This window comes from Tribolium castaneum, chromosome 10 (assembly GCF_031307605.1).
Source record: "Tribolium castaneum strain GA2 chromosome 10, icTriCast1.1, whole genome shotgun sequence".
Classification (NCBI taxonomy): Eukaryota; Metazoa; Arthropoda; class Insecta; order Coleoptera; family Tenebrionidae; genus Tribolium; species Tribolium castaneum.
Window position 1 is genome coordinate 2,669,587 of NC_087403.1, and position 12,529 is coordinate 2,682,115.

Consider the following 12,529-nt stretch of genomic DNA (forward strand, 5'->3'; position numbering starts at 1 on the left):
AACGTATTTGGATCAGTGATTTTGGAAGCTTCGCGCGTAATAAAAAGTTAAAAACGAGTCCTGCAGTAATCTATAGAGTCGTAACGAGGTGTATTGGCCTCCACATTTTTATTTATTGACGCAGAGATGTGGCGGCCAGTTAAAGAAGGCACGTTTGGCGCTGGGACTTCCGTTTCCGTTTCCGGACGACCGTATGCGGTGGCCCAATCATAATCTTACAAAGAAAGTGAACGGCAAGGACGACCCGATCGACGATTTTCCTCATTAAATTTCAGGCAATCAAAATAATCTGGGTAATTCAGGCAGTTAGAGTTGAAAAGAATTTTATGTTAACTAAATATATCACTGGAAAGAGCACGATTCACTCGCAGTCGGATTCTATAAGTTGCTCATTATTATTTTTCTTCAATAGGGTTTGCACATGCAACATTGTTCCCGCTCAAAATATTCTATTGGAATGCTCCACAGCAAATTATGTTTTAAAACATTAAATCGGCAATAAAAATCTACTAAAAATAGTACAAGTCGACCCAAAAACAATCCTCTATTAAAACCAAGTAGGAGAATAATTGGTAATTACGTTTTAAAGACGCGATTTGGATCATAGTATATGGCGGCAGGTTGTAGACTGACCAGGAGCTTAAGCTGTTGCAGAGATGCTGTTAACGTTTGAAGTGTCTATTATTTTAATAAAAGCGGCGAACATTTTCTTTTGGCTGAAGTTTGTATAAAGTTCGCGAACAAATTGTAGGCCGGCGCTTGTTGTCTACTTTTTGCTGTAAGGGTGAAGCGAATAAAAAATTGGGAATTTGGTTAATGTTGGAAGAATTCAATTTGGGGGTGAAATTTTGAAAAGTGAGTTTGCGGGCACGCTAATAAAATAGGCAGATTGCGCACAATCTGTAGTTATATTTTAACGTTTAGTGTCGAGTCACTGCATCGGCCCGCTATATATCGAGAGGATTTCGTGCCAGTGGATACAAATGCAACTCATTTCCGCTGCAGACGGTGAAATTATTAATTTCAAATGAAAATTATATGCGGAGATATTTCGTTCTTTTAACTCTAATGGTGCACAGATATGCATACTGATAAGTATCAAAGTACATGTTTTTAAAAGTTTCTGTGTCAAATAAACCATTAAAAATGTAGTGACTTTGTTTTTGCTTGTGCTGAGTGTTTGCTCGCTAGTTCGGCTGCATATTTAATAGCCTGCAGGCCGGCGGGACCGGTGCGCGTTGGGCTCCCCTGTTCCACCCCTGCAACCGCCCCTGCAGCCGCCCCAATTCGCCGCTTTTATTAGCACGCTCTTCCCTGTCATGTTACATCATAATTGATTAAAATTCACTCCTTTCCTCATTACTAAATAATCAAAACAGTGCGATACGAATTTGGAAAAATCATACGCTCACCTAGCCATTTATTTATCCCAAAGCTCTCGCCGTCCGGCAAAATAAGACAAAATGGCAAAGTCATAAATCAGCAGCATCTAATTTGTGCAATAAAAGCTTTTCATTTGTAGTTTAAAATATAGCTTTCTCTATACGTAATATATCGTTATCTCCGCTTCCGTGAAACTAATATTTTAGAAATTCTGCTCTTTTGTGAGTTGAACCATTTAATAAAAATTCTGGTAATTGAAAAAGCACGCGACATTTAAGCTTGATATTTTTCTAAGCTCGCAAGAAAAATTACAATCACAAAATCAATTACTCTTTCGGTTTATTTACGACTATTACAAGGCTTCCATAATAATGTAAAGAGAACTGCTCTAGCGTGCAGCACCGCTCTGGCGGACAAAAGCCCACTCTCAAAGCTCAAAGCTTTACATAATCGATATAAAAGCGTCCCGACGCGACTATTTTACAGCGCTCTTTGCCGACCCGACAAAAGGTTTGTTTCTCCGCTAAAATCATATGCGTACATCGTTCCCGGAAAATGCGAGACAATAAAATAAATCAACAATGAAAAAAGAAACTTCCAACTCGACAAACCCACACGTTTTTTCGCCCCCAACAAAAATCTTTCACGGAAATTCCACCCAACTTCCAAACTTTGCATAGAAAAAAGCTTAAATTGAAATTTTTCCAACTCACCTCAAAATTTTTTAAATATAACGTGATATAGCCGAAGTTTTTAAATCGACTTGTTACAGACAGCTAGTATATGGGGGATAAGTTAAAGTTTCTTTCAAAGTTTCTAAGGTCAATATACTTCCAAACAACAATATCTTTGGACTTTTTAGAGATATTTTATACAGGCCAACTGCAAGAGGCAAGTAAATGCAAATCGACTATTAAAAAAAGTTTTACCGGATTTTTGGGAAACTTTCTGTTGGGGTAATTTGTATTAAAGAAAGTTTTAAAGGGTAAACCAAGGAAATCCGGATGAAACCTCAACGAGGGTGTTTTCGCAGTTTAACATTTATGTTTATTCTTTGTGAAAGGTGTTCGCGAAAGTTACACCAATAAAGACACTGGATTATTTAAAGCCTTATCTCTTCCGCCATTATCAAGTCAAAGCAGATACTTGCCCACCGACACACAAAACTAATTTATATTTTGACATATTAGAAAAGTTTAAATTCACATCAAACAATTGCATAAGAAAGTATTAAAAGTATCTTAACGCAAATCCTTGTTTTTCTTTCCATTTGTTTTACTATCCTGGGTATTCCAATCTATACCAAGAAGATGACGGTGAAATATTGCTCTGAACTTTGTAGCTCGCACTTTTTCATTTAAAGAAAAAATGTAATACTTATTACAACAAATAGAGAGAGGAATATTCCGGTTTGTATATGTGAAAATCATTTTACATCATATACCTTATTACTTCTAACAAATTATGTGTATTACAGGGAAAGAGTGGGAAACTGTATATAGTTTTGCTACCTATTTCTTAAACTATTTATCAAAGCAAATCGCAGATTAAAAATGTCTCTGTGAATTCCTAAATCCTCACCAATACAAAACATAATTTAATAGTAAATTATGTTATTTGGAGTAAAAGTGATACTTTTACGTTTATTTTGCCGAATAATTTAGCTGAGCCATGTAAACTCACTTTTACTCCAATTAATATTTACCATTTTATCTGAAAACGTAATAATTCAGATAAATTGGTTAAGCACGAGAGATACATCGCTAAATACATCGCTACTGTCTTTCTCACTTTTCCAAGGGTATGGACATCTGTGACAATTTTAATTTACTTTCCTATGTCTATACATAATCAAATGTTTTGTGACGTTTTAGGGTAAAAAATATTATACTAAAATTATTTAGATCGAGAGAAAAAATTATAAAAACTGCTTCGTTACTTTAAACTCGGACTGTATATGCACTTGTGTATGTTGTGACAGAAAATTGAACACTCTGTATGAAGTAAGAAAAATTCTAATTGTGTTAATATTTCTTTGTTCGTGGAAATTGAGGCAGACTGCATGTTGGATTTGTTGTTTCCACAAAAGCTCATTTCATTTATGTAAAAGTTGTACAAATATGTTAATGTTAATAAGATAGTATTTTATGGTTTTATGTTAATTTTATGATTATTCCTTGCAAATTGTAGAAAATAATTTATTTTTATGTCGGGAAATAAAAAGTTTCGCAGTGTTACAATACCAATAAAAGGATAAACCTCGTTTATTCGAACGTGGCATTAATGCGACCAACATAAATGTTACGTGTATGCAATGTGTAACATGCGATAATATTAGCTGGTGAAAAGAGTGCAAGACACCCGCCATTTTCAGAACTCGGTGTAATATTCGGGTTTTTTGATTTGGATGCAGCTGCCGCGATTTCGGTCTGGTGTTTTACCAGGAGTGACGAAACCGGTAATAAAGGCCATCCGATGTTTCAAATGTATGATATGGCATCTTGGCGCGGCGCAGGATTTTGGATGAACCACCCCCAGGATTTGAATGGCATAAAAAGATTAAAGTGACCTCTTGCCACTCCCTCAACGGCGTATTGGGCGCTCCACGCCGCCCCCAGTGACGTCAGAATATCTAGCACCGCGACGGCCTGCCCCCAAGCTTATCACTGATAAGAAATAAGTGATCGACACGGAAAACGTCTCAATTAATAGTCGCCGCTACGTGAAGATCGCCCCATGGTCGGCGGCGGCAGCGGCGGCGGCTCGCAACGCGGTGGCGGTGTATCGCTGCCAGCGTAAACATAAACAAGAGTGGGGGGTGCTGCCGTCACGCTGTTTCTCCTGCTGCTACTTTGCCGCCTGCTGACGGCAGGAATACCGTCACTCGCAAAATGCTACTCTGCTCTCATTGTTGTTTTAATGTCTTATTTTAGACCTAAGAACACAAAAATTTAATTTTTCATTTAAATTCTGCACACTTTTTCACCGCATGCACCGCGAAACTTTTCCGCACTCCTGAACCACGCATTCCTCACAAACCTGAATAACATATCGCTATTTTTAACAACAAACGCTTTTATAAGTAATAAAGAAAGAAACCGCAACCTTTAGCTTCTCTGAGAATTTCCAAGGATTCTGAGCACTTATTACCTGTCTAAATTATTTTTACTTTTGATGACTTGCTATTTATTCCTACTTAAGTTCTAAGGAAAAAGGTCTTTTCAACTAATTTGTTCGTATACCATTAACAAAAATATATCTAACCGATCCTTTGCTGGTATAAAATAACGGTGTACGATTTCTTGGTCTAATAATTATTAAATTATTGCCGCTGACGGGTACTGATAATAAGAAAAATGACACAACCTAGGTATTTTAACTATTAACAGCAGTCTAGATTGGGTTAGCACCAAAGCGTGTACATGTGAGTAAAAGCTCAGGATAGCAGACTAGGAGATTATTAGCTAATAAGCTGAATTTAGTGTTCTTTGTCATACCTGTATTACAGGGATAATTAGTCGTAAAGCGTAACTTTAAGTTGTAAACAATTTTAATAATAAAACCGTCCCACATACTGTTATTATTATATTAACAACGTGTTCCTGGGGCACGTTTTCCCACACCTCAGACAGGATCTTCTGGAATTCACGGCGGGTTAGGGACCATGGCTAGCGGTTATTTAATTAGCGCTGGAGGCTGTTACAAATTTTTTTAATGATGCTGAGGTCGGGTAAGTTTAGGGGTGAAACATAAATGTGAAATTCCTACTTTACTTATGGCCTCAGGCACATTTCTGCCAAGAAGCCAGCCAACGGTGAAATTTACTTCAACAAAATTTCGAGAATTTAAAATATTCTGCAGAGTTAACACCAACAAGCTTTTTTCGTCGATTCTTTTACGACGAAATTAGTAATTGATTAGTTGGAGCTTTCCTCACATGTCGAAATAAATGGCCAGTAAATAACACGTGTTTCAACGTTTCTAATGAACTCGTCCTCTCACGTGTGCCGTCTTGGGCCCAAGGTATAAACCCATAAATAAATAGTCATAAAAACGGCTCTGGAAATCCCGAAATAAACAAACGAAACAGACGACTGTACGTGTTAAAGGATATAAACTAAGATTTGGCCCCAGACAAAAGCTGTTACCTGAAAAATAAGGTAGCGCGCAAGAGAGCCGGAAAATCGACACCGGAAAAATTGATTCACGATGCAGCAAACCGAGACATTTAATAAAAGCGATTAATTTGCTTATTTCGTCTGTGAGTTGTAGCTAATTTGTCGTATGGCTCGGTGAAACGAGCAGCCGTCTCTCAATCCCCAGAGAAGCCTACGAATTAAACAGATATCCACCAAGACCGTAAATCATGGTGTGTTCAGTAAGCTCACCTCGCACCTCAACGTCTACCTCTGCCCGGACTCGGCATAAAGCTATGCATAGATCACACAGATTGTGCCCTTACTGCACTTGAATCACTGGATTACTTTGTCCCCAAGAGGAGCTATATTACACCTTGTTGACAGTTTTATGGACAATCAAATTCCCGACACTACTTTGTTGTCTCCGTAACGAAAAATAATTCAGCGCCTCAACTATGCCAAATTACACTCGATACACAATCAAAAATTATTCAGCCATATTTCCCAATTTCGGAAGCAAAAGAACTGACTTCTGTTGTCAGAATAATTTATATTTTAGTAAAAATATTTGCGAAAACAATAAAGAAACAACGCGTTTATTTAAAAAAAGACTGCAAACGACAACACGCGATATGAGCCGATGATTTTAAAAAGATTACTCATTGAAAATAAATTCTTCGGCGATTATTAGACTTATCTATTGGAAAAGTACGCCACTGTTATATGATATAAAACCAAGCCCAGTCATTACAGGTGAAAGAACGAACCAAAATGGGCTTAATTTTGAGTGTTTTTCGCCACATTTCGGATTCTGTACATCGCACGTTGGGGCGTAAGTAGTACTATTTAATTAAAAATTAAGAAATTGTCATTTCAAAGTACGTTTTAAAAAATTTTAGGAGGTCCAAGCCACGGAAGACCCCGTCCGAATGACATTAACGGTAAATATACAAATAAATATCAGTGTTTGATGAACAAATTTTTGGCCGTTCTAGGAAACGAGCCCCCGCGTCCTCGCCCAAGAGTTAGGTTTTTACTCCCTGAGGACGACCTATGAGTGAATGTATGAGTCAAGTTATTTTTAAGTGCTTTGGAATGACTTGTAACTGCACCCTGCTATAAAGCAACTAATGTAAATATCCACTTGTATCATTTTCCCCCGAAAAAACCCTGTAAGCTTAGGTAAACAATGTGAAAGCTGCCACTCAAAAATCGATGATGTTGTTCTTGGCGAAACTTGATGTGACAGGAGCGAAAAGTAATCCCTTTTAACTTTTAACAGAGGAACATTGTTTTGAGTACAAAATAACTATTGATTTTAATTTAATTAAGGATATTTTAATAGCTGCTTGTCTGGTCTGTAAACGTAACAAAGTATGTTTAGTGTTGATGGTATTATCCTCCAAGGAGAAGTTGGATTCGTTCTCGACCAGTGAATGAAGCAGTGCTGTGGAATTTTACTTCAATTGTCTATAACTCAAGGTGTGCAAATACAGTAAATAAAACAAACTAGGAGGAGATGTGAAAATTTAATAAGTAGCTACATATGAAGAGCGAGCGGATAGTTAGTATCAGATAGTGCGAGCTCGGTAGGTTTTATGAGGTGCGAATGATCAATTCCGTCACAAGATTGGAAATCTGCTTGAATAGTACGGCGTTAATGTTTCAGAAATGCTCTCGAAATTTGGAAGTGTTGAGTGTGCACAGTTGCGTTATATAATCCACAGGGCGTTCCCCGTAATATAAATCCAACTAACAACCACTAGTCCATAGTACAGCCTTCGACTTTTACCCGAAGCTTAAGCTCGAGGATAATATTAAATATATAATAAAGCTTGATTATTTATTTTATACCCTCGTTCTTTGAACGTAAATTTTTCATTGTCTGCTGTGAGCGGCGAAATTGCTTAATTTTATTGCAATTCCAAATTCTCGCCACCGCTTTATTGCATAATGTGAAACTAATTCGGTCAAAAGTCAACTTTTCCGGCTATTATTATCACCTAAATAATTCATTCAATAAATTGTTTTATATTATTGCCTTTCCCTTGTTAGGACCGAGCATAAAACTTTTTAATTGTCCGTAAAAAGGCGAAACTAAAAGGACCATTCATAATTATAAAGAGCAGGACGTTTATGGAATTTAACCCTTTAACCTCCAGTTAACGAAAACGCCGCTCCAATAGTCGTTTAAACACAATGACTTTCAACTAAATTTTACCACACTTAATGTAAAATGAAAATATGAGGCTGAAAATTAATTTGGGAAATCAAACAAAAGCCATAAATTTCGTTTTTGTTCTCTTTGATGCCAGGAAGCCAAAAAACAACTTGCTACTTGCTGATTTTAATTCATTTTGATTTTGGCCAGTGTCTCGATATTTGAAAAATTGGGACTAATAGTTGTTTACTTGTTTACGAATAACAGTTTCGGGTGCTTAGTTGTGCGAGTGGAAACAGTCTTTGCTTGTATTCAAAATAAGATAAACTAAGATAATATTTGTCTTAATAAGCACACGTCGCATTATAAACGATTCTGAATAATAATTTGTACGTATAGGTGAGTTAATGGTAGCTGTATTCGCACTTAGAAAGCGTAATATTCAGTCAGGGATAAAATATGCAGATACGGATAAAGTTAATAGTTATTCTAACAAGCCTGAATGCCATGAATCCAAATTAAAGCTGTAAAAGCCAAAATCCTTTGGTATAAATGGCAGCAAACACTAGAAGTAGGATAAGACATTCCTATTCACAAGCTCGCTTGTAACACCTACACTACTAAACATATAAATTTGAAAATGTTTGATCTTGGTGAAAAGCCATTACGCGACGGCGTGGAGCTTTGGCGGAGCTAGGGGCGAAATTTTAATTCGCGATTATTGGTTTGGGGTGTGTGAAGCGTTGACGAAATGTTGATGATATGTTTTCCCTTTATTATTTGAAACAATCACGCTGAGATCGGCAGGGGGAGAATAGACGGCAAGGAAGCAAATGCTGCAACATATCTCTACACATGTAACGCCTCGCTATTCAGTATACGATAGGCAGAAGCAGAGAGAGCCTCTTGAAGTTGAATCCCTTTCAGTATCAGCTTGTCAGACCGTGATTTAGGCCTGCATTTATAGAGGCTGTTCCTTCGTGGTGCAGCGCCTGATTTATTGTAAAGGTTACTTCAACCCTGAGATCTACTCTCGTAATAATCCTAGATTTTTCAACTCACGTTCGGGTGATTGCAATTTTAAAATTTAAAACGACAAAAGCTTTGATTTCACTATTTATAAACACGACGTCGGTGCCAGACGTGACGGATTAAAACTGGATTTCAAAACGTACCTCATATCCACTCGGGAGTTTTCTAATAACTTGTAATAAACAAAATTTTATTTCAGCGGAAAATATTATTCGACTTCAATCGAACTCGTTCAACTTTGCATTAGGACGAGCAGCAATTGGCTGCAACTAGGTGGGAAGGAGAGAGGGCTTCGCCCAACACAAATACTAACAAATATCGTCTGCCATTCCAAGAAACAGCAAGAAAGCTACATAATAACAGCACGCATATTTAGAGTAACTCTGGCCCTTCGAATCGGTCACATGCGGGGGTGGTATGGTATTGTATTTTGCGTTAGAATGAAAATTGCAGCCATTCGTCATATCTGGCTATATTTTATGCTTCCCTTAGGCTGACGTTGGGATGGGCGGTGCAGACAACGGGCGGTGGGTTAGTGTGGCGCTATTTAAAAGTGGCTATAAAACACCGATATATATTTTGTATCCAGTGTACAGGGTATCACGCGAGTGCCAATAACGGCGGATAATTTGCATTTTGCTGGGGCCATGGGTAATGTCCTATGAATCGTGATAAGAGTTTCGCTTCGAACACGCTACAGAGAGACGGTTACCCGTTTTATACGTTTCTACTGCAGAGAAACCGTGTACAGTTTATCTGTTCTCGCTCATTTGGAAGAAACGGCCTTTTTGCCGTCCTGTTCATTTTAGTGACCGAGGAGAGGACTTACTTCAAATTTAAATTGTTCGTGAAATTCACTTGACTTTCGACTGCTGCTGCCAAACGAGATAAACGGATAAAACGACTCCTAAGTATCTACAATTATCCCAATTGACGCTAACGCGATTTCCCCCACACGTGTCCCTCAAGCACACACTTCAGGACTCTCTCTTCTCACCTTAAATTTTCAAATACCGAAGGACGAAACACTGTAATTGATTTTAACGGTACACGCAAAACTACGCCATAATCTCACATTAAAGTCATTATTGCCGGAATACATGCATACTTTCTTTCAAAAGCTAAACTCACTTAATTACATCAGGTTTGACGTTAACAGCATTTACATGAGTCGGTTAGTCTCGCCGGCAAAATTAGTCGAACCACACAAAGAAAACATTCACGTTAAGTAGGTACAACTTACATTCATTCTCATGCAGTAGCTGCATTCACCACAAAAAATGTCTGCAAGCTCAAGCACCCGGTTTTATTTGATTTTGAGACACTTAAAATCGGCCACTTTTAACGAGGGGGTGTTAACTTTTTTTAATTTTTGCAATTTTCTCAAAAACTATTAGTCAGAAAACAAAGAACTTTTTTGAAAAAGATAGATCATTGTAAGAGCTTTCCAACGATAGTCACTTCATGGGGTTATCTCTGATAGTTCCGGAGCTATTGCTCGACAAAAGTTCCGGGTAGCCAAAAGCGACAAAAACTGCGACGACAATTGAAAAAATCGAACATATGGACTTTTGTAGACTTTTAACAACTTTTGTGGGTTGTTAAGACATATAGAGAGTCCATAAAAATTTGCTGGAGTGAGTTTAAAAAAAAATTTTTTTCATCATTTTGAAGGTAAGTGTATTTACTCAGGAATTGAGCAAAAAAATTGAAAATTTTTAATCTCGTTAAATGTTGGTGTAATACAGAAAATGAGCCGCTGAATCCAATGCAAACCGCATTGCTCTACGACTTATAGTTTTCGAGTTATGAATTTTTTTATTGAATAAAATTATCCACTATAAAAAATACCTATCTTAATTTTTTGCAAAAAATGTTATAACTTTAGATCTCGTTAAATGTTGGTTTAATACAGAAAATGAGCCGCTGAATCCAATGGAACAAACCGCATTGCTCTACGACTTATAGTTTTCGAGTTATGAATTTTTTTATTGAATAAAATTTTCCACTATAAGAAATACCTATCTTAATTTTTTGCAAAAAATGTTATAACTTTAGATCTCGTTAAATGTTGGTATAATACAGAAAATGAGCCGCTGAATCTAATGGAACACACCGCATTGCTCTACGACTTATAGTTTTCGAGTTATGAATTTTTTTATTGAATAAAATTTTCCACTATAAGAAATACCTATCTTATTTTTTTGCAAAAAATGTTATAACTTTAGATCTCGTTAAATGTTGGTATAATACAGAAAATGAGCCGCTGAATCCTATGGAACAAACCGCATGGCTCTACGACTTATAGTTTTCGAGTTATGAATTTTTTTATTGAATAAAATTTTCCACTATAAGAAAATACCTATCTTAATTTTTTGCAAAAAATGTTATAACTTTAAATCTCGTTAAATGTAAGTATAATACAGAAAATGAGCCGCTGAATCCAATGGAACACACCGCATTGCTCTACGACATATAATTTTCGAGTTATGAATTTTTTTATTGAATAAAAATTTCCACTATAAGAAATACCTATCTTATTTTTTTGCAAAAAATGTTATAACTTTAAATCTCGTTAAATGTTGGTATAATACAGAAAATAAGCCGCTAAATCCAATGGAACACACCGCATTGCTCTACGACTTATAGTTTTCGAGTTATGAATTTTTTTATTGAATAAAATTTTCCACTATAAGAAATACCTATCTTATTTTTTTGCAAAAAATGTTATAACTTTAGATCTCGTTAAATGTTGGTATAATACAGAAAATGAGCCGCTGAATCCAATGGAACAAACCGCATTGCTCTACGACTTATAGTTTTCGAGTTATGAATTTTTTTATTGAATAAAAATTTCCACTATAAGAAATACCTATCTTAACTTTTTGCAAAAAAATTTTATAACTTTATATCTCGTTAAATGTTGGTATAATACAGAAAATGAGCCGCTGAATCCAATGGAACAAACCGCATTGCTCTACGACTTATAGTTTTCGAGTTATGAATTTTTTTATTGAATAAAATTTTCCACTATGACAAATGGCTACCCTTTAGGCAAAAAATTTTAATTTTTTAATTCTTGTGAAATCGCCTCTGTAGCCGAGACCGGGTTTTGACGAAAAAATAAGCATTTCAAAACCAACAAAAATGTTAGTTTCAAAACCCAAATTAAACAGCAGTACTTTGCGTAAATAAGTATAGTACTAATGTTTTTCCTATTCTAAATTCAAGCCTCAATCGCCCTTGTCCAAAAAGTCCAATTATATAAAACAAAGTTTCGCCGCTCCCGTTTTAAACTTAAATAACGCTGCATTTTTTTAAAATTTAATTTGTTAAAGACAATAACTAAACTCCGTCTAGATAATGATTTCCATCTGAGAATTTAGACACAAGTGTAATCCTTTAGTACTTCCTCTCGGTTATATTCTTGCTTCTTTAATATTTTTAACTTTTAACTATAGCTTCTTACAAATCTCGTAAATTGCTTCCGAGTTATATAAAAAAATAATGTGTAAAATTGGTCAATACGACGGTTCATCAAATAATAGGCAGCGTTGTTGGCAGTGCGTAAATTTGGAACCATGGTGTTGTTTGGTTGTGGTGGAGTTAAAAACGCTCATGCGTGTGCAGGTGAAAATGAAAGATATGCAGAGGCAACTGGTCATAATTCGTCCTGGCAAGGACTGAGTCTGGTGCAGCTGCTGAGTACAATACCAGGCTTTGTCCAACACCGCCCTATAGCCATTCAAAACAGCCTCAAAGTGAGAATCGTTGCTCGCTATTTTAGCTGACAAAACCTTCTGCCGATATATCA

At 36.4% G+C, this 12,529-nt stretch overlaps 1 protein-coding gene and 1 long non-coding RNA gene across 4 annotated transcripts in view; one reads left to right on the forward strand and one right to left on the reverse strand.

Moving 5' to 3' along the window:
* LOC657616 (uncharacterized protein) overlaps window positions 1–12,529 on the reverse strand; it is a 135,756-nt gene that overhangs the window by 102,643 nt on the left and 20,584 nt on the right. The gene's annotated exons all lie outside the window — the stretch shown is intronic.
* Window positions 6,216–6,661, forward strand: LOC135267280 (uncharacterized). The gene is made up of 3 exons (XR_010335686.1): window positions 6,216–6,354; window positions 6,422–6,463; window positions 6,518–6,661. It is a non-coding gene; the product is annotated as an uncharacterized LOC135267280 (long non-coding RNA).